The sequence below is a fragment of the Aulonocara sp. 'chitande type north' Nkhata Bay genome, linkage group LG9 (genome assembly GCF_057382095.1).
Source record: "Aulonocara sp. 'chitande type north' Nkhata Bay isolate Kocher_YH1m ecotype deep benthic linkage group LG9, A_spYH_male_GT1.1, whole genome shotgun sequence".
NCBI classification, from domain to species: domain Eukaryota; kingdom Metazoa; phylum Chordata; class Actinopteri; order Cichliformes; family Cichlidae; genus Aulonocara; species Aulonocara sp. 'chitande type north' Nkhata Bay.
In genome coordinates this window covers 12898835-12904858 of record NC_141352.1, presented here as the reverse complement: position 1 = coordinate 12904858, position 6024 = coordinate 12898835, and positions in this window count along the sequence as shown.

Sequence of the window (6024 nt, the reverse complement as noted above, 5' to 3'; positions counted from 1 at the left end):
AATGCCCTATCCTCATTCTTCTTGGTCAACAATGTTAAGTCTACCGTAGCACCAGGAAGTAGCCATGGAGGTACTGCCGGTGACGGCACTCTGTGACTAATGTCGAACTGATCCAGATTAACTGCTGTCGCTTGTCTCCCCACAATCCATCCAAAGCTCTTCTTTTCCCTCCTTTCTTTCTCCCAGCAAGGCTTAAGTACTTCATGCGTGGGATGATCCTGCCTGTGGCCCTGTAAATTAGCCCAATAATTAAGTGTGAGCTGCTCCCTTCTCAGTCCCAACGGCATCTCTCCCATCTCCACCTGTAAAGCTGCTGTTGGAGTCGTTTTAAATACACCTGTGCAAATTCGTAGTGCCTGATACTGAATATGGTCTAACTTTACCAGAGTTGTGTCTGCTGCTGAGTTATATGCTACACACCCATAATCCAACAGTGATCTGACCAACCCAGTGTATATGGCCCTCAAAGACATTCTATCCGCTCCCCAGTCCCTCCCAACTAAACATCTCATTACATTCAACACTTTCTTACACTTGTCCACCACCTGAATATGCGCAGCCCATGTCAACCTTTCATCAAACCACAATCCAAGAAACTTAAATTTACTCACCCTTTCTAATTCGTGATCATACAACTCAAGCTTGATGTCTTTACCAACTCTCTTCTTCGTAAAAAACATCACCTTGGTTTTATCAACCGAAAATTTAAAACCCCACTTATAAGACCACTCTTCGACTCTGCTAATCGTTCCCTGCAGTTTCTTCACAACATACTCTATATTTTTCCCTCTCTTCCATATTGCTCCATCATCAGCAAAAAGTGAACACCCCACCCCTGCCTCCATATCATTAAACACATCATCTATCATCAAAGAAAATAACATAGGGCTCACTATGCTCCCTTGAGGTGTACCATTTTCCACCAAAAACCTTTCAGAAAGAACCCTCCCAACCCTCACTTGAATATGTCGCCCCCTTAAAAAAAATCCATTATCCACCCGTACATCCTCCCCCTAACCCCCAATTTACAGAGTTGAATTAGTAGGCCATCTCTCCACATTATATCATAAGCCTTTTCTATATCAAAAAACACCGCAACTACACTCTCACTGTTTGTTTGTGCTTTCCAAACTTTATGTTCCAAACATAAAACTGGATCCATAGTATTCCTCCCTCTTCTAAACCCACTTTGAAATTTAGAGATAAATCCTCTAGTTTCCAAATAGTACGTCAATCTTTCAGTTATCATACGCTCCATCACTTTTCAAACGTGCGATTTTAACGCTATAGGTCTAAAATTTCCTGGATTTGTTACATCCTTTCCAGGTTTCCGTATGGGTACCACCCCAGCTTCGCGGCAGTTTCCCACCCTCCCAAACTCTGTTATACAACCCTAACAAAAGTTCTTTAGCTGACTCACTGAGTTGGTTCAACATGGTATAGCATACCTGATCATTTCCTGGCGCTGACAATTTAGACTTCCGCAGAACTCCAACTGACACTGCATGAACAGGTGCCTAAAATAAGCAATCAATACCGCCCAAATCACATGACCCACCATAAACTATCACAAAATACTTTCAATACAAACCTCTTAAACATAACCATCAGAAATCACACAGTTAACAACAGCATGCAATCTGTATATTAAGTTCAGACAGGCCTCTTACAATCATGATCTACAATATTTGGTGGGATTGTTAAAAAGTGAGTGAATCTTTCCGAAATCTTGCTGCCATGTTCTTCTTCTTTGGGTTTGGCAGGCTAGATGCATCACTGGTGTGTTACTGCCATCTACTGTTCATTATTTCCCAAGTCGGTCTTCTTCTGATTAAACAGGCTGGACTCCAGCTAGAAGCACAAAGTCAGCCTCAGATCCCTAAACTGTCTTATATAGACTAGCACTGTGTAGATATTGTAACTGTGTATTTGTTTTAGTGCAGCAGTGCAGGTTCAGAAGTGTGTGCATGTTGAACACAGTTTCTGTGTACCATCTTCTGATGAATGCTCCAAGAAGGATAAGTCATGTCACAAAGCTTTGACCATCTGGAGCTGGTTTCTTCAATAACACAATGACTTCACTGCACTCAAATACAACGGTGCAGCTTTAGGATGTGGTGTAACAGAAGTTTCACATGATTGATGTGCAGCCAAATAATTTGTCGCAACTGTGTCATGTTGTCATGTCAACAAGGACCAAAATGTCTGAGGAGTGTTTTCAGCTTGTTGTTGAATCATGATGACTCAAAGAAGATCTGAAGGCAAAAGAAGATCCAACCTGGTGCTACCAAAGTGTGACTAATAAAGTTGAAAGACCATGTTCTGTATAAAAGTTATTTTCTTAAAAATGTGACATCATCAGCAGAAAGTTTGGCTGTAATTTCTTCAGAGGTTGACGGCTCTGTAGTCGAACACACCAAGTTTATTTGTAACATTTAGATGATAAACTCAAAGTATTTGAGCAGGCGTGAATGACTTCGTGCCTGTCATAGTTTCAGATATACAGTGTTAGATTGGGTTGGGCACCTCTGGTGTTATCATCATCTAATAGCTGAATGTACAATATCAATCCACGTTCATTCAGTTAATGATTTATTCATTAATCTGTATTCACTTTGAATTTCTTTGCTCACATTCAGGACATTGAAAAACACCTTATGTCATAATGCTTTTCAGAAACTCTCAAAGACAACATTACATGGATTATTAGACTCAGTGCTGCTCATTTATTAACTTGATGTTTCATTCCTGCAGCTCCTCTGTTCGGACAGCTCCACTCAGGCTCTGCTGGACACCACCGTGCTCCTGCTGCAAGGCACCCGGTTGCTGGTACGCTTCCCAGTCATGATCATCGGTGGCATTGTGAGCAAAAACCTGGCAACCTCCAGCCACCATCCATCCGTAACATCCCCTGACAGATCCCAACACAGCCCTGATACAAACATAAACATAAAATACATTATATATAATAGTGAATGACACAATCGTATTATAGGTTGGGAGTATGCTTCTGCTGTGAGGCTGCTTCCCCACGTGCTTATTTAATTCACCAATGGACCAGTTACAACCCAGTATACAAAATACACTTTATATGTTATGATATATTCCTCATGTATATTTTAGAGACTGAATTACTTATAATATAGTGAAAATTTGTATGAACTGTTGACATGTGAACAAAGCATATGAAGTTATTCTATTTTATTTGGGAATAGGCAGAACATCCTCTCTTCATTTCTCCCAGCATCTTCAGTTTCTTGTATTTTGGTATTTATCTGTATTATGGTTTATGTTCTGGTTCTTTAGTTATCCTGTTTTGAATTTTAGAATCCTGTGTTTCAGTTTATGGTTTTGTTCTCAGGTTTTGTGTCTTGTGCCCTTGTGTTTAGTGTAGGTTTATTTCAATGTTCAATGTACCTTCCCCACCTCACCCCAGATGTTTGGCTGGTCGATGCCACCAGGCAACGGACATTATGAATTCAACCCTGTTGTTTTAAACACTGGTATGAATGTAAACAACTCCAAAGTTGACAATACAAGTTTTGAAGGAGCAAATTAGAGCCTTGCCAGCAGCTAATGCTTCTTTAATTACAAATGTTTTAATGTATATCAGCTTTTTTGTATTAGGTTTTAATCTTCTTGTCTTCATGTAGCTCAACATATCAGAGTCTCAGATTTGATCTCTTCCAGTAAATAAAAGGAACTGGGTGAATTTTTGGTCCTTTATTTTTAACCCATTGATTTTAGAAATATTTGAATTCAGTCGACTCTGGCTATTGTAAATACAGTTTGTTCGATCCAAAATACTTACTGGGAGACAGAACACCATCGACGTTTTCTATATAATAAGAGATGAATTCATGAAATTGTGTTTTGTTTGATTTTGTTATATCTTCCAGTATTTGTAAAAATAATGTCCATGAAGAATATTATCTGCCTTGTGTATGAGAAACTAAATAAAATATTTGTTTCACCAATTCAAAACTGAACTTTCTACATGTCTCCAAACCTTCTTCAGAGACTGAACATCCGAAAGTTTTAGAGACCTTAGACGTCTATCTTTCCATGTTAACTTGATCTACAATCCTCTATATTCACAATCACAGTATGAGACCCCGTGTCAATCTCATGTTGTCACAGTCTACGTCTCACTACGTCTGCTGATTTATTTATTTTTTTTACAAAGAACTGCTGCACATGAAGATAAATCCACAGATACATAAACCAGCAATCATCTTGTGGTGTGTCTGTTGGAGAGAGAGAGTATGTGTGTTTCTTTGTCGCCATTGTACTTGATGATGAGGGTGGGAAGCTGCAATAATGGCCCCCAGGAGCCAGCGGCAGACACAGATGGATCCAGAAGAACCGGGCCATCCAGCACCTCCAACAGTAACAAAGACCTGAGGCTGTGGATGAACACATCAGTGGAATTCAATTGTTAATTAATCAATTGATTATATTCATATCTGTGATTCCCAAAGAGAACAAGGACATAACAGGATGTGGGGAATATAGACCAACGTGAAATTGAAAACTATTGTGCTGATGAAAAGAAGCCTTACATTTGGTTAGTTTGGGGTCAAAACAAATGAAAGAAAAATAATTTTCTTCCAAAAGTTTGTTGGAGAATTCTTATTGTAAAAAGTGACAGTTATACAATCTGTAAAGGAGAATTAATTGGATGAGATTTTTGGAAAGTTCTTATCAAATCAATTAGTTGCCTCCACAAAGCAGGTGCAGACTTATTGTTAAAGAGTTGAATGTGGTTCAAATGGCACCTGACCAAGAAATATGTAAGATCTAATGTTCATAGAGTTTATATAACACCACATGGGCTCGTCCGGGAGTTGAACCCGGGACCTCTCACACCTGAAGCGAGAATCATTCCCGTAGCGCAAAATGCAACACGGGAGAAGAATGTATGAAAGATTGTGTTGAAAGCTGACTGAATGTCCTGCAGCTGTATGAGACGCATTCAGGGAACACTGCTCATTTAGAAATCTGTTTCAAAAGTGTTACAAATGCACACAGTATGATCCACAAGTGCAAACTAAGATTTTAAAAAGTATTCATCTTCAGTGAATGTTGTGTAACTTCTGAGGACTCACAAGCGTGCGCTTCAATCCGAACACAAAAACAAAACAATGTGACCACACGTAAAACTGTTTGACAAATTCCATAAAACATTCACGCTCCAGTGGATGCATCAGAAAGCAACTCGGAATTAGTATCTTGGCCAAGGATATGTGGCTTGCAGACTGGAGCAGCCAGGGATCAAACCACAAAGCTTCTGATCAGAAGGTGACTTGTGCTAAATGTTGAGCAACAGCCACACTGGGATGAGCCATTTTAGACATCCAAGATAAAATGTCACATTGGTTAATTACAGAGTTAGGGATTGTTACATGGAAGACAAAAGAAATGTTCCTGTCTCGTGTGTCTTTGTTATTCAGAGATTTCATGGCTTCATGGTGCTGATGAATGACTTTTTGCACCAACCAGGCCGAGTTTATCTGCAAAGCAACACAAGTTATTGTGAGGTTCATCAATCAACCAGTTAAAGATCTAACCTTATTCAGTGGGAACAAGTATCAATCTATACTTCTCCTATGAAAAACCTTCTAAAGCTGTCTATAATTTTACCTCCAAAGTTCATCAGCAAACAGTTTGAATGCCTGTAATTATCAGGCTGTACTCAAACCCATTAATTAAACCTGAAAACTGTGCTGTGACTCCAAACCCAAGTACCCTCCTGGGAAATTAAGGCTAATGTCACACTTGGATCTGATGATAGAGAAGTGAGTCAGTGTAACCTTTATTAAATCAGGAAAAACAACATGTATGCTGTGGCGGCCTGCAGAAAGCAAAACCTCTTAAAGAAATGGAGCTAATGGTAAGCTGAAGACATCTGATGTTTATGTTAATGAATAAAACACACTGAAACATTTTGTCCTAGTTTTTATTGTTTATTAAAATACTTTTAAATCTCTAGTTTTAGCTCACAAAGAGTGACACTCAATTAGT